The following is a 23,168-nucleotide window of genomic DNA, read 5'->3' on the forward strand; positions in this document are numbered from 1 at the left end:
GAAAGAGGAAGGAAGGGAGGGAGGGAAGGAGGGAGGGAGGGAGGGAGGGAGAAAAAAAAAGAGAGAGTGAAAGAAAAGGAAGAACAAAGGAAGGGGCGGGGATGAAGGAAGGACACAAGTAAGCATGCAAACAAGAAGGCTAGAACTCCAATGTAAGAATACTTAGAATTAATCTTCTATGAGGGATAATTTTCAGGAACCACCCCCTCCTCATCCTTGCCTTATATTCCACCATCTCTGGTGCTCATCTTTATAGCCCCATTGTCTGGAACAGTGCTAATAAACATTTGTGGGATGAATGGCCATTGTTTCTGAGACCTAACAAAGATGCCTCCACAGCTCTTAGGACCTTGGGACTCCGGTCCTAAGAAACACTTCGGCCCCCACACCCAGCCCATGCCCTGCCTCTGCTCCCCAACAGAGCTCCAACTTGCTTCTTTTCTCCTGCAACATGTGTGTTCAGTAACACTTTGGCTTTTATTAAATGCAACTCTACTGCTAATATATCACATAACTTAATCTCATGCCAAGCACACCCTGGCACAGGACCCTGCTGGGCAGAGGGCCAGATTTGGAGCAAAGTTCTCCTTGCCAGGGATCAAGTTCGGTTAAGAGGTGAGATAGTCACTGCCAGATGCACAAACTCCAGAACGGTTTTCCAGTTGCGTGTTGGACTCCGGGTAATTTCTGTCTCTGGTGGTGGAGGTTGGAGGTCATCTGAACTGGGAATGAGAAGAAGCAGGAGCTGTAACGGGAAAGTGTAAATAAAACAGAGATGAGGGGAGCTGGTTCTGGCCAGGAGGTTGAGAAAATTTCCCATGTTGTCACTCTTCTACTCCCCTAACCCCATCTGCCTCCAGCAAGCCATTGTGTGGACTAGACTTGGCTTTGAGAGCTCTACCAGTGTGCATTTGATAATATGTGATGAGTTTTTAGACCACAGCATATTGAGGTGGTTGTTGTTGAGGAAACGCATGGTTCGTTGTGTACCTTCCTGTGTGGTCAGGTTCCTCCAAACACGGTCTCCGCCATGGCGGCGCACAGCCGTGATTGAGAATCAGGCCTCACAAACCATCCCCCTGGCTGTTGAGTCTAGGATAGAATCCTCATTAAATGACTCAATCCTTGTGAGCTCCAGAGAGATGAAAAGGAAAAACTCTCAGAGCAAGACTCTGCAAGCACCTTTGAGGAGGTCTTAAGTGAAACATCAGTCAATGATAGTGTGGAGAGCAAGTGTTAGCATAAAAAATATTAGCATAAATGTTAGCATAAAAAAGACACAGTCAGAAATGCCAGCATCCAATGCTACAGGTGCTCTGCCCTGAATCTGATCACTACAAGGTCTAATCAAATCCAAAGGGACTTTCCACCAACCTCCTCTTATCAGTTCCTTAGCACAACACTTCTCTACTTTGTAGAGCTTGCTGGAACAGATCCTTGGCCCTGCTTCCAGAGATTCTGTTTCAGTAGCTTGGAGGGGGGGGGAGAGCAAAATCATCACTTCGGACAAACCCCCAGATGATGCATATGATGGGGCTCAGGACATATTACCCCAAAACATGGCCCCTTGGTGTAACTGAACACCTTAAGCTGAAGGAGTTTGAGGAAAAAACGGATGGCTGAATGATCATTTTGCTGAGAACCGCCAAGAGGATTATCAGAAAACAATATTTGTGTTTGATCCTGATCTGAAGACTTGTGGTTGGACATGCATATTGGTTTCCTTATTTGTAAACTATGGAGAAGACTCCTCCCCTGGGGATCGTGGTGAGGATTACAGTCACAGCTAGTAAGTGGAGCACAGGAGCCAAGATCTGGCTTCTCAGACTCACAGAACACGTCCTAGGCACGACCGTGACACGGCTCCCGTGGAATGAGCTCTTCCTGGGTCCAGGCATCATGCTAACTGCTCCGGAGACAATGCTCCATTTAAACCTCACAACACCCCCAGGAGGGAGGTATTATCACCCCTGAGGAAAGCCGAGCTAAGAGATGAAGTAACTTGCCCAAGGTTGCAGAGCCTGGGGGTTGAACCCAGGTCCCCTCATAATAAGGCTGCTACTACCTCATAAATTGTGGGACTCCTCCCATCAGTGCCTCTCAGGAAACCATCAGATTGGCTGCCACCCAAATCGGGCTGGAAGCAAGGAGACCTGGGGCGGAGTACCGGCTCTGCTATCACACCACCATGCCCTGTCTGGACCTGTTTCCTTATCTGTAAAGTGATGTCTAAGGCCCCTCCAGTGCTAAAGTATCTGGACTCTACTACTTTTCCATTTTCCAAGTGGGGTTCCAGAAGTTTCTCACACTGCCAAGTTTCCGGCCATAAACCAGGTCCCAGGAGACTAGACTCCTGTAATTCTCTCAGGCTTAGAAAGAAAGGGACTCTATGGAATATCAATAGGGACAGCAGGACCTCAAAAACAGGAAGGACCAGATGAGCTGCTGGCTCAAATTAGGCGAGTACACCGGTCCTGCCACGTCTTCTCCCTGGCTTTTATTTCTTTATACATGAGATAATTGAAGGCTGGGACCAGATGTGTCCCACGCAACTACTTTGTATCAACACAAATGTCTTAAAGGCAGGACAGGTATTTAAATTTTCTCAAGAACAGTCACAACCTAGACTCTACCATTAATATTTTATTCTACTTGCTTTATCGCATATCTATCCACCGAGTCATTCATCTGTCTTATTTTTTATATATTACAAAGTAGATTACAGACATCTGTATACTTCCTCCTAAATATTCAAGCATGCATATCATTAACTAAAGTTCAAATATTTGATACGTTTTCTTTGATGTAAAATTTACATCCAGTGAGAGGCACAAATTTCGAACATACAATAGCTGATTTTTGACAAATGCATTAAATGCATTAAATTGTGTAAAGTAACCCTCCATCAAGATATAGAACACCTCGGAAAGTTCTCTCCTGTTCCTTCTCATCATAGATTTTTCCCCCCACCAAAGGGGAGTTTTGCCCAGAAAAGGCTTTTAAATTAGCTTTATTGAGGTAAAATTCATATACAATACAACGGCAATTCAAAGTATACACTTGGTTGATTCTGACACATGTATACAGTTGTGTAACCATCACCACAATCATAATATAAATATTTTCATCACCCCAAAAGTTCCTTCATGCCTCTTTGAAGCCAATCAGCGTTCCCCTACCTTTGGCCCCTAGAAAGCACAGATCTACTTTCTATCACTATAGTTTTGTCTTCTCTAGAATGTCACATAAATATTATCATATAGTATGTAGCCTTTTGCATTTAGTTTCTTTCACTTAGCATCGCGCTTTCAGATGTGTGTGTTTCAACAGTTCATTTTTTTCTTATTGCTGAGTAGCATTCCATTGTGTCGATACACGACAATTTGCTTATCTGGGTTGTTTTTGGTTTCTAGAAGCAAAATCCCAGATGCAACAGAGGGGTGGTATGGAGTAAGATTTGGAGATTCAAAGGAAGCACTAATATCTGTATTAATCCTTATCTTGTTTGGGGGCAAAAATATATCTAGACCAGAAATCAGCAAATTTATTCAGTAAAGAGCCAATTGCAGATATTTTAGGCTTTGCCATTATAGCTCTAGATGATGTGTAGGCAAAAAAATGTGGATATGTTCCAATAAAACTTCCCTTATGGAATTTGAATTATGGAAGTTTCATGTGTCATGAAATATCATTCTTCGTTTGATTTTTTCAACTACTTAAAAGCATAAAAATTATTCTTACCTGCAGGATGTACAAAGGTGGATGGTGGATTGGATTTGGCACACAGGCCATAGTTTGCTAATTTTTGATCTAGATGAATTCAAAATGCTTTAAAAAATTATGTTGAACTATGTCTTAAAAATTTAATGGTAACCACCAAAAGAATAGACATAGAATGTATAATTTCCAACCCACAATAAGAAAAGCATGGAAGAAAGAAAGCTGAGGAAAAGATAGAAAAAAAAGAAGAAAGTATGATAGAGAACATACAAACAACGTGACAAGGACAAATCTGATTGTATAAGTAATCAGAGTACCCATGAATAGGCTAAATTAGCCAACTACATGACCTAGATATTCAGTTTAGGCTAATAAAAAGAAAAAAATTAAGTTATATGTTATTTCCAAAAGGTATATCTAAAAGAAAATTATGCAGAAAGTTTGAAAATAAAGGTAGAAAAAAACAAAACAGATGAACATGGGGGGAAAAAGAGAGAGAGAGAAGCAAACCATAAAACAGACTCTTAACTCTCGAGAACAAACTGAAGGTTAGGAGGGTGAGGTGGGCAGGGGATGGGCTAGATGGGTGATGGGGATTAAGGAGGGCACTTGTGATGAGCACCGGGTGTTACATGTAAGCGATGAGTCACTAAATTCCACTCCTGAAACCAATACCACACTGTATGTTAACTAACTGGAATTTAATAAAAACTTGAAGAAAAAAAATAAAGGCAGAAGGAAATAGATACCACCCAGATAGGTATCATATGTTACATAATAACTATAAAACCAGAAACAACAATTTAAACAACATCACACCCATTAGGATAGTTACTATAAACAAAACACAAAAAATAGAAAACAACAAGTGTTGGCAAGGATGTGAAGAAACTGGACCACTCGTGCTAGTGGGAACGTAAAATGGGGCAGCCACTATGGAGAACAAGATGGTGGTTTCCCAAAAAATTAAAAATAGGATTACCACATGATCCAGCAATTCCACTTCTAGGTACATACCCCAAAGAACTGAAAACAAGGACTCGAAGAGATGTTTGTACACCCATGTTCATAGCAGCGGGATTCACAGTAGCTAATGGGAAAGCAGCTCAAGTGTCCCTCAGCAGATGATGAGATAAACAACAAAAGGTAGTCTGTGCACGCAGTAGAATATGGCTCAGTCTTGAAAGGGAAGGAAATTCTGTCACGTGCAGCAACATAGATGAAACTTGAGGACATTATGTAAGCAAAATAAACCAGTCACAAAGGGATGAATACCGTATGAATCCACTTACAGAAGGATCCTAGAATAATCAGATTCATAGAGACAGAAAGCAGAATGGCGGCTGCCTGGGGCTGGAGGAGAGAGGGATGGGGAGTTGTTACTGAATATATACAGAGTTTCAGTTCTGCAAGATGAAAAGAGTTCTGTGGCTGGAGGGTGGTGATGGTTGCACGACAAATGTGATGTGCTTAATACCACTGCACTGTACGCTTCAAAATGGTGAAAGTGGCAAATTTTAAGTTATGTGTCATTTACTACAATTTAAAAAAATAAAATAGGGACGCCTGGGTGGCTCAGTCAGATAAACATCTTCCTTCGGCTCAGGTCATGATCCCAGGGTCCTGGGATTGAGCCCCACATCCGGCTCCCTGCTCAGCGGGGAGCCTGATTCTCCCTCTCCCTCTGCCCTTCCCCCTGCTCATGTTCTCGCTCTCGCTCTCTCAAATAAACAAATAAAATCAAAAAATAAAATAAAATAAAAAGCGTCCCAGCAAACATGGATTAGTTCATATTGATAAAAGCTACAGTCCACTAAAAAGATAGTCATATGCTTCAATGCATGTCACCATAGAGTTCTGAAATGTATCTAATATATAGAAATAAAACATTGTACCCAACAAAGAGATTACTCATTTTTTCCAGACACCCATGGCCCTCTTACAAACTAGCCATGTATTTGACCACAAAGAGAATCCCAATAAATTCCAGAAAGCATACAAATCTTATTATTTGGTCACTATGCAATAAAATTAGAAATTAAAAAGCAAAACAAAACACAAAAAGTAGCAAAATAAAAATCTTTTCACTGGAAATTTTAAAGCCTCTTTTAAAGTAACTCTTGTGTTGAAAAGGAAATTATAAACTAGAAATAAACCAAAATGAGACTGTGTTTCCAGGGACGTATGGGACCTGATCCAAGTGGAGTCAGGGGAAATTTATTAGAAATAAGAAGGACTCAGAATAAATGAAGGAAGCATTAAAATCAAGAAGCTGGAATGAAAGATCAGCAAAAATAAACCCAAAGAAATTAAGTGGATGGAATATAAAAATTAACAGAATTTAATGAGGTGGAATACTCACATCGAAAATAAACTTAATAAACAAAATCTTGATCTTTGAAAGATCATATTGCTATAGACAAACCTAACTAAATTTCATAAATAAGATATAAGAATAAAAATTTAAAGAATAATTAACTTTTGAAATGAAAAAGGAAACACAACTATTGAGATTTTAAAGCATTCTAAAAATTACTAAAAAGAAATTAATGTTAATAAAAAATTTTTAAATCTAGGTCAAAATGCAGAATTTCCTAGGAAGATGCAAATTACCAAAATTTGTCAAAGAGGAGACAGAAAACCTGAATAGGCCAATAAACACAGAAGAAATCAGAATTGTTGTCAAAGTTCTTTCCCTTTAACAAAAAAACAAAACCAGGCTCAGATGGCTTCATTGGTGAATTACATCTGATTTTCAAGGACCTGACTGTCTCTGTGGTACATAAATTCTTTCAGAGTGTAGGAAACATAAGTCTACAAGTCTAGATGCCAAGCTGGAAAGATGGCATATGTGTCTAATGGGGGCTCTGGGAAGCCAACTAGAGTTAGAAGCCCAGTTTTTTGGACAAAACATCTGTGCAAGAGAAAGGGTGGCATCTGGGTTAGGCAGGGGAAGCTGTCAGACCAGGATGCAGATCTGACCAAGTCTTTGCCCACCCAGTGAGAAGCCCCAGAGCAGAGACTGACCATTAGAGGAGTCCCACACTGAGCAGAAATAGCTAGGCATGCACCTTCCTCAGTCTTGCTTACTCAGTACTTGGAAACAACTGAGAAAAGTGTGACCTTGGCTCACCACAGCACATTATTAAAAAAAGGAAAGAAACCAACAAAGAAGGAAGGGAAACTATGGACTAATTGCACTAAAAAGTTAAAGGCCCAACATTCTAAGTGAACTATCAGCAAATTGAATCCAATGGTGTTTTCAAAGGATTATACATAGAGACTGCAAAGATGGTTTTAAGGAGAGAATCTATTAATTTGCTACATTAATAGATTAAAAGGCAGAAAAGATTATTCCCTCACAATAAATGCCTTGATAAATGGATCTGATAAAATGTGTGCCTATTTCTAAATAAGAACATAAAATTCTTGGCAAGCTGGCAGTAGAAGGGAACTTTCTTACCTTGATAAAGCCTAGCTACCAAAAACCGTTAGCAAACATCCTATTCAATGGTGAAAAATCAGACATTCTAGAAATATCAGGAATGAAACAAAGTTGCCCATGATCACCATTACTAGTGACCAGTCTACTGGTGATCCTAACCAATTCAATTAGGAAGAAAAAAAAGGAATTAAAAAATTGCCATTTATTGTTTTAAAATTAATTGTGATGATGGTTGAACAACTGTGAATATGCTAAAAAAAAAAAATCAAATTTTGCCCTTAAATGGGTAAGCTGTATAGTATGTGAATTATATCTCCAAACACTGTTAACATCATTACTTTGTCCAAGACTTACTACTTAAAAGATACTGTCCACTTAGAAAATCAAAGAGAATACACTTAAAAACTCACAAATGTGAGAGGGTTTAGAAAAGTGGCCAAATACAAAATCAACTTACAAAAATCATGTTCTAATAAACAAACAAGAGCCAATTTCACAACGTCGAAAAAGAAGGGGTAGGGGGAATCCCATTTACTCCACGAAGAAAGATTAAACAGCCAAGGCTAGACCTAATAAGAAATGTGGAAGACTTAAATTGTAAAGACAGGACTTAACTGATGAGCAAAAGTTGAGGTAAAAAGCATGGCAGCCAAATTATTCCTGCACCCCATCTTCCCTCTGGGAATGGCTGGAGTGGAAATTCCCTTTAGAAGAGCCTGTGGACATCACAAGGACCAGGAAGAATGTGACTAATGAAATATATAAAATGCCCAGGACAAAGTCTGGCAAAGAGTGAGCACTCAAAAAATGTTAATTATTTTACCAGATTCCACGTACAGTCAGAACTCAGGGGCACAGAAATGGAAACTTGAACTTGATCCTGCAATGTCGGTGGGTTGATTGGGATGGTAGAAATGCTCTGAAAGGAGTATGACCCTTCCTTGAACTAAATGTGCCACTCAGAGACTGGACATATGAGCTCACGGGGAAATAAGTCATCATAGTTCAGAGATGGAATCACTGTGTGCATTTGAGGGTGGACTCCTGAAACCTGAGGTTCTTGGGCATTTATCTATCTATTCAGGGTAACACTGACCCACCTACATGGCACCACCGGGAATTGTACAGGAGACAGGTGGATCATAGAAGGGTTTTCATTCATTCTTTTATTCATTCATTCAAAAAATAATTATTGGGTTCCAAACTATTCTTAGCACCTGCAAGGAGCTAGGGGGAAAAGGGAGCTGTATAAGGTAAAGACTCTTTCCAGTCTAGTAGAGCGAGAGCAGGATACAAGGAGACTTATAAAGTTGGATGAAGGACCAGGCAAGAGATTTAGAAGCAAGGCCAGGGGTAGGTAACTATAGGGACAGGCATGTGGGAACATGACGCAAGAAGAGGCCCAAGATTGGGAACAGATTTCAACAGCTGTCCTCACTTCTCAGACGGGCAAATATTTAGAGATTGACACCACAAGCTATTGCTGGGGTGTGCAGAACCAACTCTCCCATCTTGCTGGGATGGTGTAAATTTGCACCAACTTTTCTGGAGGGCAACCTCACAAGAACTTAAAACATACATACGTATCACTCAGCAATTTCAAACCAGGCATTTATCCCATGGGAATAATTGAACAAATGAACGCAGACGTCAGTACCCATACGGCATATTCATTGTACCATTGCCTGAAGAGGAAAAAATTGTAATCCTTGGATCAGTCAGAAGCTCATCCTTGAACGAGCCATGATGGTCACAGGGATTGGGTCCCTTGATTGACCAAATCTCAGTCACACATCTCTCCTCTGTTGCCAGGGGATGGAGGAGAACCATGCTGGGCAGTTGAGGATTAGATTAGGGGAGGAAGTTGCCCAAAAGCGGGGAGGGGGAAGGAAGAACACTGTTACCAGAAAACTGGGGATGAGAAAACCTGTTGAATAAACAAAATCTATAGCTACTTCCATCCACTGGAGTAGGAATAGCTGGTGCAGAGGGAGGCATGTTTCAGGCAGAGGGAATAGACCCTGCTTCACAGAGCCTCAGAGAGCCTTCATAGTCTGTGATGAAACTCCTTGTCCTGAGAGGATGAATAAGGACGTTGGGGAAGTTCAGCCCTTAAAAAGGAGACCCAGACTGGTGAATCCAGCCATATGAATAATTGAATAACTTGAAAGGTGTGGCTGAGGCTGTGGGGTGGCTGTGAGAGAAACATAAACAAGACAAGTGAGAATGCTTCGAGTCGGTTATGAGAGTTTCGGAACTCGGATGGGTTAGGTCATGTCCACACGCGTCAGCGTGTGGCTAGAACTGCGGGTTCCACCTGCTGCCTGGTGACATGGGACAAACAACTTAGCCACTTGAAAACTCAATTTCCTCCTCTCTGACTTTGAGAGAGGAAACCAATCTTACGGGCTGGCTGGGAGAATTTCACGAGATCGTGTAGGTGAAAACCCCCGACACCGCGCCAGGGAACGGGAGTTGAATCTAAGCAAGGAGATGGGCATGCCAGAAGTAGCCCCCAAATTTAGACAGAAGGGGAAAAAGTGCAAACAGAAGACCTTCATTATGGTGGCCTCAGGAAGTCTGAAAGCCAGAGCTTTGTTCTAGGGCAAAAGGAGCCGTGGAATTTAACCTGGAGGCAGTAATGAGAGTTATCATTGTACTTGACCTGAAACTACGTTGAAAAACCAGAACTTGCCCCTCCGCAAGTTCTTAACTGTACAAACAGAACGGCTGTTTACTTTTAGGTGTTCAGTCTTCACGCACAGTTTTGCCGGCACCCTACAGAACAGGAGCTAATTAAACTCCCCAAGGCAAGGATAGGGTCCCCCCGCCTCCGCCCCCCTTCCCCCGCGCCGTATTCCACTTCGCCCTGTGCCAAGAGCACCACAGGCTTTGCGTACCCTCCCTCAAGACCAAGGATGGACAATGCTTATAATGGCTGCCGTGGATCTCCTCGCCCCTAACTCCAGCCCAGGGAGCCTTCTGCCACCAGGCCAGCGAGCCTGTGTTGCCCCGACCCCCACGTGGTGCCTGTGCGGAAAGAGCACTGAGCCCGGAGCACAAAGACTGTTCGGTTGGTGTGGTATTGGGCAAGCCCCTGGCATCTCCGGGCCCCTTTCCTCACTCTTAAAAGGGAGGCGGTAATACCTCGGATGGCAGTGGGGACTGAGAGAAACCTTGCGATGACAGAGCCCCCCGGGCAGCCAGGCCCCGTGCAGGTGCCCGATGTTAGTAGCTGCTGCCTCCCACAGGGCTTTACGGAGAGTCAGCGCAGCGCTCTGTGACCCGGGGTAGGGAGAGGATGGCCCACGTGGCTCAGGCTACCAGGCACAAAAGCGGAGCCAAGGAGCAGCAATCATTTCTTAGAGCTCCTCTTGGCATTTTCTATCTGGGCTCCGAAGTGACGCTCTGGCCGCGGACGCCAGGATTTCCCTGCCCGTGTGCAGACGGACAACGGATAGGTCGGCCGGGAGACCTCAGAGGTGTTCTGTGGAACAGGAGGGCAGCCCCCCAGGAGTGTGTGCCCGTGGGAGAGTAGAAGGGAGTAGAACCAGGAGGGAGCTTGCTTTCCCTGCCTTGGCTCTCATCACACGCCCTGGGGCCCGGCCCTCACACTGGAGCCCGGCCACCACCGCCACAAGCCCCCCACTGCCCGGCAGAGGGCTCCCCCTAGAAGCGAAGCAGACACCCTGCCTAAAAAGATGCCAGTGCTCTGTGGCAAACAGTTCCATTCCCATGGCTTTCGTGAAACGGTTCCTCTGTGCTTGGCTCTGTGCTGGGCGCTTTGGGAAGAAACAAAAGACGTGAGAGAAAGGACCCACGGCCACAAGCTGCTCATGATAAGCAGCTGTATTTGTACAGCCAGCCTTGGAGAGGGACTTCCCTAGGTCTACCAAGTAACATGGCACCCCTAGGCTCGCCTTCACTGATGCCCAGTGTCCAGAGGGACGACCTGAGTGACAAGGAGGTGGGCTTCACTGGAGTGTGCACAGACGCTGGCCAAAGTGGCAGGGGCACCCTGGAGGTTGGCTCAGGTTACCCGGCCGGAGAGAAGACACCAGATCCGGGCAGGGCAGACCCAGCGGCAGGAAGGCTGCGTCAGGAACGCAGACTGGCCAGCAAAGGGTGACAAAGACTCCTTCAGGGGCGTGAGGGGTCAGACCCAGCGGACGGGGAGACTCCGAGGCCAGGTGCCAGGCTGGGGGTGTGCTTAGGCTGAGGGGCGGCTGGTGCTGGCTGCTCACTTCTGACTTCCGAGGATGAAGCCTCCTCCTCTCCCTCCTTCTTTTCCTTCCTTTCTTTGATTTGGCAACTTTTTACTAGATTATTTCCCCAACAGCAGGATTTCTTGGAAACTTTACCACTTGAACGTGTACAGTGAGTCTGAAAACTTCTCACTCTTCAGTATTGCTCGCGTGTCACAAAGCATTTCTGCTGAGGGAAAGGAGCAGGTGCACGACCAGGCTCTGGTTGATCTCGTGGTAGTTAATTCTCCCGGAGGGGCTGGTGCAACTTCGAGAGGACCCGTGCTGGCTGCAATGTAGGAAACTCCCTGCTCTTAATCAGCAACACGGCAGCCATCTCTCAGGTGGACTGTTGGCGCTGAAGAGTTACGTATTTCTTTCAGCTCTCTTGAGTCGGGCTCCAAAGCTCAGGGTCAGATGATCTGATCCCTCTCTCACTTATGCCAGCCTCAGGCCTCACGAAGCCTTGAGGCTCTTTCCGGAGCATTACATCCCTCACAGAGTAAACGGAGGCAGTCCGGGAGCTTGTGCCTAGCTGCCCAGGATGGACCCTTCCTGCTCCTCACCACAGCCTGGCACGCTCAGCCTATGAGTTCCCAAAGAACTCGTGCCCAGGCATGTTGGGATCTGAATGCAATCTTTCTAGACAATAGATGCCTAGCCGGCCTCCCTTATCCTACTGACCACCCCCCCACCCATGCTGGCCAGAACTATTTAAAACACCAGTCTGAGCCATCCCTGCAGTTGAAAAGCCTCTTGGATCTCAGCCATTACATCCCCAGCCCCAAACACCCTTGGTTCCAATAAACTGCTCAGAATGGTTCTAATACCCCCCACCACCACCACCTACCCCCAGCTCCTGACGATGACACCTCTCCTGGAAAATCATTACTCATTCTCCTAGATCCGGAGCACCTTTTCCTCCCCCCAGGCAGTTGGCTGTTCTGTTCTCTGAAGCCCGCTGCCCCAGCCTCTATAATAGTGCTCACCGCCCACACTGGGGATATGGTGCCCCAGCTGTTGACTCAGCTATCCCCCTGCCACTCACTAAGGCAGCCTGAAGGCAGGGGCTGAGCTTAGCATCAAACTAGGTGCCCACTACATATCCATTGCTGAAGGTAAGACAGAGGTGAGAAGCTCTAACTAGAGAAGAATGGTAATAGTGCATTGATTATCTACCACATGACGGTGTTCAAAGCTCAGTTAAAATCACAGCAACCCTCTGAGAAAAATATTATTACAATCTTCACTTTACAGTTATGGAAACGAAAGCACAGAATGGTTAAGTAACTAACAGAAAATCTACTAAATAATAAAGCCAGGATTTGAAGCCAATCTCTGCTCTTAGCCACAATATATATGCTTTTCAAACTAAGTAGGAATGAGATCAAGAACTAAATTTAAAAGCTTTGAGGCTTGGGGCGCCTGGGTGGCTCAGTTGGTTAAGCGACTGCCTTCGGCTCAGGTCATGATCCTGGAGTCCCGGGATCGAGTCCCACATCGGGCTCCCTGCTCGGCAGGAAGCCTGCTTCTCCCTCTCCCACTCCCCCTGCTTGTGTTCCCTCTCTCGCTGTGTCTCTCTCTGTCAAATAAATAAATAAAATCTTTAAAAAAATAAAAAAGAAAAAGAAAAAGAAAAGCTTTGAGGCTTCAGCATCAAATAGACCAGGCATAAACTTTGGCTCTGACCTTGACCTTACTGAACCAAGCTGATCATCAATTTCCCCGATGTAAAATGGGCACAATAATGGTATGTTGCCTTATCAACAGTTTGGTTGAATTTAAAATTATATAGATCTGCATAATCTACAGCAGGAATGCCATCATGCTGTGGCCTCGTGAGGTTTTTAGAACTGCTGCCACCAACCCTAATCTTAACGCTTGAGAAATAACGTTCACAGAGGATTACCTGGAGAATATGCAGGCTATCTCCTCCTTTAGAGTTGACTGAGCCAGACTAATAAAGGCTATGCTCCTGGACTCCTTTTTTTGAATACTGACTTTCCCTCAAAGTATCCCACTTGCTTTCATTATCACTGCCCTTGGGTGCTTGGCCTCGGCCATGTATTTGAGATGCTTGGGGTTATTGTGGGCATGTTGTAGTGGATGCCTTGAACCTGACTCAGTTTCCCTTATGTGAGGATCATAGGGACCCTTGTCTAACACAGGGATTGTCTTCATCACAAGCATAGTGCTAAAACGAGGGGACATATTTTGGTCTTAATTGCTGGTAGCAGAATTCTTCTTAGGTAGGCAACAGTCCTTGTTTGGGAAAATATTTTGATAAGCTGAAAGCATGGGGGTAAGACGCCCAAGAACTGGGTGGTTTTATATGCCAAGCAACTCAGGGTAAGGCACACTATTGAGCCAAAGAGGGGGATTTGACCTCTGAGAAGGAGGAGAGGTGCCAGGGGAGGAGTAAGAAGAGGGGTCTGTGAGGTGGCCAGTGAGGTGAAGGCCCCATCTTTTACCCCCATCACAGTGATGTGGGCACCTGGCTCAAGCTGGCCAAAATGCCCCACCCACATGACTACAGGCCTGGCTATGTAACTCAAGATGGGCCTCAGATTGATATGGGGAGAGAGATAAGCTGTCCTCTTAGTTATTTGCTAAGTTCAAACGGTGTGAATCTGAGGTTTCCAGAGGCTATCTTTCCTATCATATGGACACAACCTCATTTAGCATAAGGCCACGCAGAGGTAAGCAGAGCTGAAAAGGGAGAAGAGACAGAGCCTTGAGAGTATATTTGAGCTTCAAGATCTAGCTAGACCTATAGCTGGATCCACCCCTAGATCTAACCATAATTGGAGTTAAATTCTCTTTTCCCACCAGGCACTTGGAGCAGGTGTCAGATTAGCTGTTTCCCACTTCAAGTCTAGAAGGGAGCCTTCAATTTGAATACAAGGCCAAAGGGCTGGGAAACAGAAAGAAACTTGGGTCGTGCTTGGGACTTCCCCTGGTCATGGTCATGGACTTTGACCCATGGCATGATTATCTCTGAGTCATAAACCTTAAGGGGAAGTCCAGTTCAAAGACCATGACCAGAAACAGACTTCTGGAGTTAGTTACTAGTTAACAGAGTTTGTAAACTCAAATAGAAGAGCTTCTCACTAGGATTGTGGGGATATTATAAATCCAGAAAATCTCAAGCTTGGTGAACAGTGGTGTGTGACTGCGTAAATCCCATAGCAGCCTGAGGCCCAACAATTATTCTGAAAGGAAGTGGCCATTGAATGGGGAGGCTTCCCTACACCTTACTCAAAAGTGGCCATGGAAATCCCAAAGCAAGGGGTTTCTTTGCAATTAGTAGGAAGGGGGCAGTTGGGTTGTCTGACCCAGAAGACTGTCTGGGTCTGTCTTTGTTCCTACCTTGCAGAACATGGAATGTCCTAGAGCCGCTTTGCATGATTTTTCTTTCTCCTCATTGCTGAATGGGAGACTTATGGCAGTATTTCTGCTGTCCCTTTGTCATTGGGTCTTGGGTATGCCGGGGGTGGTGGTGATGGTGGTTCAACTTATCTTTTGGAACTAGTGTGCCAAATCCATGAAAGGCTGCTTTGGAACCTCATGAAAGGGGAAAATGCATCACCAGAAATCCTGAACTTTGGACTGAGTGTGGCAACTAGACATGATTTTGGTTTTTAGTTTTTTTTGTAGAGTCATTTTATCATGCTACTCAGAAGTCTTTATAAAATTGTATTTATGGGAAGAAGGGTGATTTTGTTTGTCAAGCTTCCTTCCCAGGAGGGACCTCTTTTCTGGCCCCACGTGGTCTCAGAGGGTCTAGGGGTCAAAATACTTCCACCCCTATTTCCATCTTCACAGAGGTGGAACCTAGCCCAGGATGGCCAATCAGAAGATTCCATCTCTCTATCCATAGTGACTGGTTCAGTTATGGACCTATGACAAGCAAGGCCAAACATGATTGACATTTGAGCATCAGCTAAGAGAGGTCCTCTTAACACAGACAATGCTGAAGAAGTAAAAGCAGCTTTAAATTCAGCATTGGACCCTCTTTTCTTAAAGGTTCTTCAGTCATTCTACCATCAGAGATTTTTCATTAGCTGTTTCACCTCATGGAAGTTTGGAGCCTCAGATCATTAGTTTTCCTTTGACCCTGGCATGAGTTGTTTAGATGATATGTTTTAATTTCCAAATGTATATATTTTTTGTTGTTACTGATTACTTCACTGTTTGAGAACGTGATCTCTGTGAATCTGTATGTGATCTGTATGTCCAATTCTTTGAACTTGGTTTGGACTTGCTTTTCATACCAGTATGTGGCCGATTTTTGTAAAACATATCATGGATTCTTGAAAAGAATCTTTTCCTAAATTGATTAGTGCAGAGTTCTGTGTAAGTCAAGCATTATTTGTGTTGATCAAGTCATCAGTAGTCTTACAGATTTTATTTTTATTTTCATTTTTTATCTACTTGGTCTGTAAATTACAGAAAGATGCATTAAACTCTCCTATTATGATGGTGGATAAGTCAGTTTCTCCTTGTCATTCTAATTTTTGCTCTCTATTTGTTAAAAACACCAGTTTCTTGAGAGCAGTTTTAAGTTTGCAGCTAAATTTTATTCTTTCAGATTTTCTCCATAGACAATCATGTTATCTGTGAACAAAGACACTTTTAGTTCTTCCTTCTCAACCAGTATACCCTTTATTTCCTTTTCTTGTCTTATTGTACCAATTAGGATTTCCAGTACAACGTCGAAAAAGAGTAGTGAAAAGGGACATACTTCCTTGTTCTTGATTCTAGTGGGAAACCTTCTAGTTTCTCACCATTAAGTATGACATTAGCTGGAGGTGCCTTGGAGGTCTTTTTTTTTTTTTTAATCAAATTGTGGATGTTTGCCTCTATTCCTAGTTTACTGAGAGTTTTTATCATGAGAGGATGTTGGATTTTGTCAAACACTTTTTCTACATCTATTGACATGCTCATGTAATTTTTCTTCTTTAGCTTGTTGATGTGATGGATTACTTTAACTGATTTTCAAATGTTGAACCAGCCTTTCATACCTGAGATAAATCCCACTTGGTTGTTATATAATTTTTTTCCTACATTGTTAAATTCAATTTGCTAATATTTTGTTGAGAATTTTTACATCTATGTTTATGAGAGATATTGTTCTGCGGCCTTCTTTTCTTATAATGTCTTTGTCTGGTTTTAGTATTGGGGTGATGCCAGCCTCGTAGAATAAGTTAAGGAAGAATTCCCTTTGCTTCTATAATCTGAAAGAGATTGTATAGAACTGATATTTCTTCCTTAAATGTCTGGTAGAATTCACCAGTGAACCCATCTGGGCCTAGTATTTTCTGTTAATTATTCTATTAATTATTGATTTAATTTACTGGCTTTAGGCCTATTCAGATTATCTATTTTTATACCACACTATTATAACACCCGTGTAGGTAGTGACAGATTGTGTCTTTCAAGGAAAGACATTTTATCTAGGTTACCAAATTTGTGGGCATAAAGTTTTTCACAGTATTCCTTTATTATCCTTTTAATGTCTGAAGGATCTGTAGTGATGTCAACTCTTTTCATTTCTAATGTTAGTAACTTGCAGCTTCTCTCCTTTTTTCCTTTGTTAACCTGGTTAAAGGCTTATCAATTTTAGTGGTCTTTTCAAAAAACCAGCTTTTGGTTTCATTGATTTTCTCCATTGATCTCTTGTTCTCAATTTTATTGATTTTTTTTTCTCTTTTCTTCTGCTTATTTGGATGTAATTTGCTCTTTTTTTTTCTTGTTTCCTAAGGTGGAAGCTTCGATCATTGATTTTAGATCTTTCTTCTTTTCTAATATATGCATTCAGTGCTATAAATTTCCCTCAGCTTTTGCTGCATCCCACAAATTTTGAAAAATTGTGTCTTCATTTTCATTTAGTTCAAAATAATTTTACATTTCTCTTGAGATTTTCTTTTTTGACCCATGTGGTTTAGTTTTTTTTTTTTTAAGATTTTATTTATTTATTTGAGAGAGAGAGTGAGAGAGAGCAGGAGAGTGGAGGAGAGGCAGAAGCAGGCTCCCCACTGAGCAGGGAACCCGATGCAGGACTCAATCCCAGGACCCTTAGATCATGACCTGAGCTGAAGGCAGATGCTTAACCAACTGAGCCACCCAGGTGCCCGACTCATGTGTTATTTAGAAGTGTGTTGTTTAGTCTCCATGTCTTTGAGGGATTTTCCAGTTATCTTTCTGTTATTGATTTCTAGTTTAATTCCATTATGGTCTGAGAGCAGACTTTATATAATTTCTATTCTTTTACATTTCTTATTTATTTATTTATTTGAGAGAGAGAGTGAGCAAGTGAGTGGGAGAGAGCAAGAGCAGGGGTGGGGGGGAAGAGGCAGAGGGAGAAGCAGACTCCCCACTGAGCAAGAAACCCAATGTGGGGCTCAATTCCAGGACCCCAGGATCATGACCTGAGCCGAAGCCAGACGTTTAACTGACTGAGCCACCCAGGTGCCCCTATTCTTTTAAATTTCTTAAGTTGTGTTTTATGGCCCAGAATGTGGTCTCTCTTAGTGAATGTTCCATATGAACTTTAAAAGAATGTGCATTGGATGAAGTAGTCTATAAATGTCAGTTATATCCAGTTGATTGATGGTGTCGTTGTATTCAACTATGTCCTTATTGACTTTCTGCCCACTGGTCCATTTCTGATAGATGGGTGTTGAAGTTTCCAACTATGATAGTGGATTCATCTATCTCTCCTTGCAGTTCTATCACTCATTTCCTCACATATTTTGACATTCTGTTGTTAGGTGTATGTCTGTTAAGGATTGTTGTTATGTCTTCTTGGGGACTTGACTACTTTGTCATTATGTAATGTCCATATATCTCTGATAACTCTCCTTGCTCTGAAATTAATATAGCTACTCCTGCTTGCTTTTGATTAGTGTTTGTGTGGTATATTTTTCTTCATCCATTCACTTGTAATTTACGTGTCTTTATAGTTAAAGTGGGTTTCTTGTAGATAACATTTGTTGGGTCTTTTTTTTTTTGATACACTCTGATGTTCTCTGTCTTTTAATTGGTACGCTTAGACCAATGACATCCAAAGTGATCATTGATATAGTCAGATCAATATTTACCATATTTGCTACTGTTTTCTGTTTCTTGCCCTTGTACTTTGTTCCTATTTTTGTCTTCCACTTTTTTCCTGCCTTTTATGATTTTAATTACACATTTTATATGATTCTATTTTCTCTTCTTTCTTAAAATATCAGTTATGCTTTTTTTTTTTTTTACTTTTTTTAGTAGTTGCCCTGGAGATTGTAATATACATTTACAACTAATCCAAGCCCACTTTCAAATAACACTATATTTCACACACAATGTAAGTACCTTATAGTAATAAAATAATACTAAGTCTTCCTTCCCATCCCTTATATCTTTGCTGTCATTCATTTCATATATATACATACATAATTAAATGTATGGTTGCTATTATTATTTTGAACCATTATCTGTTAGATCAGTTAAGAATAAAAAAATGAAAGTTTTTATTTTACCTTCACTTATTCCTTTTTCAATATTCTTTTTGTAGATCCAAGTTTCTGACTTATATTATTTTTCTTTTCTCTAAAGAAATTCTTTTAACATTTCTTGCAAGATAAATCTATTGGCAAAAAAACCCCTCAATTTTGTTTGCCTGAGAAAGTCTATTTTTCCTTCATTTTTGAAGGATAATTTTGCAGGGTACAGAATTCTAGGTTGGTGGTTTTCTTGTCTCTCAACACTTTAAATATCGTTGACTCTTGAACAACAAGGGCTTGAACCAGAAAAGGCAAGGAATGGATTCTCCCCTTTCCCAGATCCTCAAGAAGGAGGGTGATTCACCAGTACCTTAATTTCAGACTTCTAGCCTCCAGAACCTAAGAAAATAAATTTTGTTGTTTTAAGTCATGGAAGTTGTGGGAATTTGTTGTAGCAGTCCCAGGGAACTAATATAAGAACATTTTCATTTATTGGCCATTTGGATATTCTCTTTTATGAAATGCCTATTCAAGTATATTGCCTGTTTTTCTATTGTGTTGTCTGCAATTTTGTTTATTAATTTGTAGTGGTTCTTTTTATATATTCCAGATACAAGTTGAACTGATTTGAGTTCTCTGGGAAATGGAGACTGAGGTAGAGTTAGAGGTGTGAAAGGCTTAATGTGGAGTAACACCTATGAAAGAAAAGGAAAAAGAAAGAAAAGGAAAGGAAGCAGGATTGGGTAGGGAAGCCATTAGACTACAGTGTAGACCTGAAGGTATCTGACAGCCCAACAGGGAGGTCTGGAGCAAAGGCTACCCATTAGAGGAGTCTCACCAGGAGTGGGGGTGGAAATATCTAGGCTCCTGTACCACAACCTTGTTTATCATTGGCTGGGGAACACTCTGCAGGAAACATGCTTGGTCATTATTGCCTTTCTTAATCATTGGTCAAGGACCACTGGCATGGTCCATGGCTTGAAAGTTGGGGTGGACCTAAAGGAGCTAACAGTAGGAGGTTGTGAGTTAACCACATTCTTCACAGCTCAGCAGTGGGTACTTTCTTTAAGGAGGCTCTGAATGTTGTATCTACTATGTGAGTCCTATATTGTAAAATCTTCTTCCAATTCGTGCTTGCCTTTCACCATTTTAATGGTGCCTTTTTATGAACAGAAGGTTTTGATCTTACTGTAGTCCAGCTTATCATTTTCCCCTTTATGATTAGTTATTTTTGTGTCATGGTAAGAAATATTTGCCTACCCCACGTTCTATTCTAAAAGATTTTTATGGCGCCTGGTTTGCTCAGTTGGTTAAAAGTCTGACTCTTAAATTCAGCTCAGGTCATGATCTCAGGGTTGTGAGATCGAGCCCCACATTGAGCTCTGTACTGGGTGTGGAACCTGCTTAAGATTCTCTCTCTTCCTCTCCCTTTGCCCCTGCACCCCCAAAATAACAAATAAATGATTTTTAAAAATTATTTCCATTTAGACCTACAGTCCACCTAGAATTAATTTGTGAATGATGTGAGGTAGGGGTCAAGATTTATTTTGTCCCTTTGGCTATTCAATTGCCCTAGAAAAGAATGTCATTTCCTTTCCCCACTGTTTGCAGGTCTCACCTTTGTCATCAATTAGGTGAACATACATGCATTGATTTACATTTCCTTGATGGCTAATGATGTTGAGTATCTTTTCATGTGCTTATTGGCCATTGTATATCTTCGTTGGAGAAATGTATATTCAGATTTATTTGCTCATTTAAGAATTTTGGGTTACTTGTCATATTATTATTGAATTGTAGGAGCTCTTTATATATCCTAGATAGAACCCTTTATCAAATATATTAGTTGCAAAAATTTTCTCTAATTATATCATTGTCTTTTTACTTTCTTGATTATGTTCTTTGAGGCACATAAATTTGAAATTTTGAAGAAGTATAATTTTTATATTTTTTTCTCTCTTTTTTTAAAAGATTTTATTTATTTTTTGACAGAAAGAGAGAGACAGTGAGAGAGGGAACACAAGCAAGGGGAGTGGGAGAGGGAGGAGCAGGCTTCCTGCCAAGCAGGGAGCCCAATGCAGGGCTCAATCCCAGGACCCTGGGATCATGACCTGAGCCAAAGGCAGATGCTTAATGACTGAGCCACCCAGGCACCCCATATTTTTTTCTCTTGTTGCTTGTGTTTTTAATGTCATATCTAATTCAAGGTCAAAAAAATTTACACCTGTGTTTTTTTCTCAGAGCCTTATAGTTTTAGCTCTGATATGTAGGTCTTTGATCCATTTTGAGTTACTTTGTATATGGTATATATGGTCCAACTTGATTCTTTTCCAGGCGGATATCCAGTTGTCCCAACGCAGTTATCTGAAAAGATTATTGTTTCCCCATTGAGTTGCTTTGGAACCCTTGTTGAAAATCAATTGACATTAAACGTGAGAATTTATTTCTGGTCTCTTAATTCTATTCCATTGATCTATATGTCTGTCCTTGTGCCAATACCACACTGTCTTGACTACTGTATCTTTGTAGTAAGTTTTAAAATTGAAAAGTGTGAGACCTTCAACATTGTTCTTTTTCAAGATTATTTTGGCTATTCTGGGTACAGTTGATTTTGGTATATTACCTTTGCATCCCTCATCCTTGATAAATTCATTTAATTCTGATGGTTTGTTCAAAGATTCCCTTGGATTTTCTACATACATAAATATGTTACCTACAAATAATAGCACTTTCATTGTTTCCTTTCTGCTTGGTCAGTTTTGATAGATTCTAACTTCTCTGTAACACTGCCTAGTTTTTCTTTTTACTTCTTTAAACATAGTAAACATATTGGTTTTATATTACGCAGCTAATCATTCTGTATCTGTTTGTTGGGGGGTCTAATTCTGCAGTTTGTTGTTTCTTCTGACTCTAATTGATGGTGACTTTATCTCTAAAATATGCTCTGATTTGTTTATTTTGTCTCATATTTCTTGAAGCTTTATCTTTGAGGATGTTTTGACATGTGGGGTTAGCTTTTGTTCCTCTCAGGAGGATTTGTATTTCTTCTGTCAGTTGCCTACAGGATACTACCAAACTGGTACAAAATTTACATTGAATTTTTAGCTTTGAGTTTGGAGTTACATAAAAAATATAAATTTCAGCCCCTAAAATATGTGTAAGCAGGCTTATGATTAAGAATTAGCAAAGGAGGGGCGCCTGGGTGGTGCAGTTGTTTAAGTGTCCAACTCCTGGTTTTGGCTCAGGTCATGATCTCAAGGTTGTGAGATCGAACCCTGCGTCAGGCTCCCCACTCAGCGCAGACTCTGCTTGAGATTCTCTCTCCCTCTGTCCCTCCCGCTCATGCTCTCTCTCTCTCATAAATAAATAAATAAATAAATAAATAAATAAATAAATATTTTTAAAAAGAATTAGCAAAGGAGATCTTTTTTTCTATTTCATTTAGAGCCAAGTCTTAGAACTTTGAGGGTTGGAGCTTTTTTTCTAGTTCACCTATTGAGAGTGTTACTTTTCAGAGTAAAAGAGAGAGTTACTTTTCAGAGCTTGAGGAAAGTGTCGCTAACCTTACCTCCTATCCCACAGAAGACCCGGAGTTTGGCTCATGTTCCCAGTACACAAGACCTATCAAAACCCAGCTCTAGGCCCCCAAGGATTGGCAGATATCTTCAGGGTAAATCCTGACTTCAGCATTTGCTTCTCTGTATTCGGGTTTTCTCATCTTGGGCCTCTGAAGATTTCTCTTACTTTCCACTACTTTAACCCTACATTTAAAAAGATGTTTTAAGAAATATTATATCTAGCATTTCTGAGTATTCTGCATTGGCAGGGCTTCTCTGGCATCTCTGCTGGGAATAATCACTTCTGGAGGGCTGCCTGCTGACGAATTCAGCTCCAAGCTGACCTGAAATATCCAAACCTATCAGGTGACCAGAGCTGAACAAACAGGCCTATTTCATAACAGATTTCTTCCTTTATAAGATAGTTGTGGTTGACCATAAAATTTGTTCCCCTCTGTTACAATTCATACAGAGGATTTGATAGTGATCAGTTGCTCTCAACTATAGGTGATTTTGCACCTTCCTGCCCCCCAGGGGACATCTGGCAATATCTGAAGACATTTTTAGTTGTCATAATTGAGAAGGGGGTGCAAACTGCATGTGGTGGGTGGAGGCCAGGGATGCTGCTAAATGTCCTACAATGCAAAGGACAACCCCCCACAACAAAGAATTATCCAGCCCAAAATGTCAAAAGGGCTAAGGTGGAAACTCTGGA

At 41.7% G+C, this 23,168-nt stretch overlaps 1 long non-coding RNA gene across 1 annotated transcript in view; it reads right to left on the reverse strand.

Moving 5' to 3' along the window:
• Positions 1-458: 458 nt before the first annotated feature.
• LOC144379347 (uncharacterized) overlaps positions 459-23,168 on the reverse strand; it is a 28,255-nt gene continuing 5,545 nt past the window's right edge. The window contains exon 2 of the long non-coding RNA XR_013442173.1: positions 459-745. This is a non-coding gene — a long non-coding RNA (uncharacterized LOC144379347). The remainder of the gene's footprint in view (positions 746-23,168) is intronic.

This window comes from Halichoerus grypus, chromosome 10, assembly GCF_964656455.1.
Source record: "Halichoerus grypus chromosome 10, mHalGry1.hap1.1, whole genome shotgun sequence".
NCBI classification, from domain to species: Eukaryota; Metazoa; Chordata; class Mammalia; order Carnivora; family Phocidae; genus Halichoerus; species Halichoerus grypus.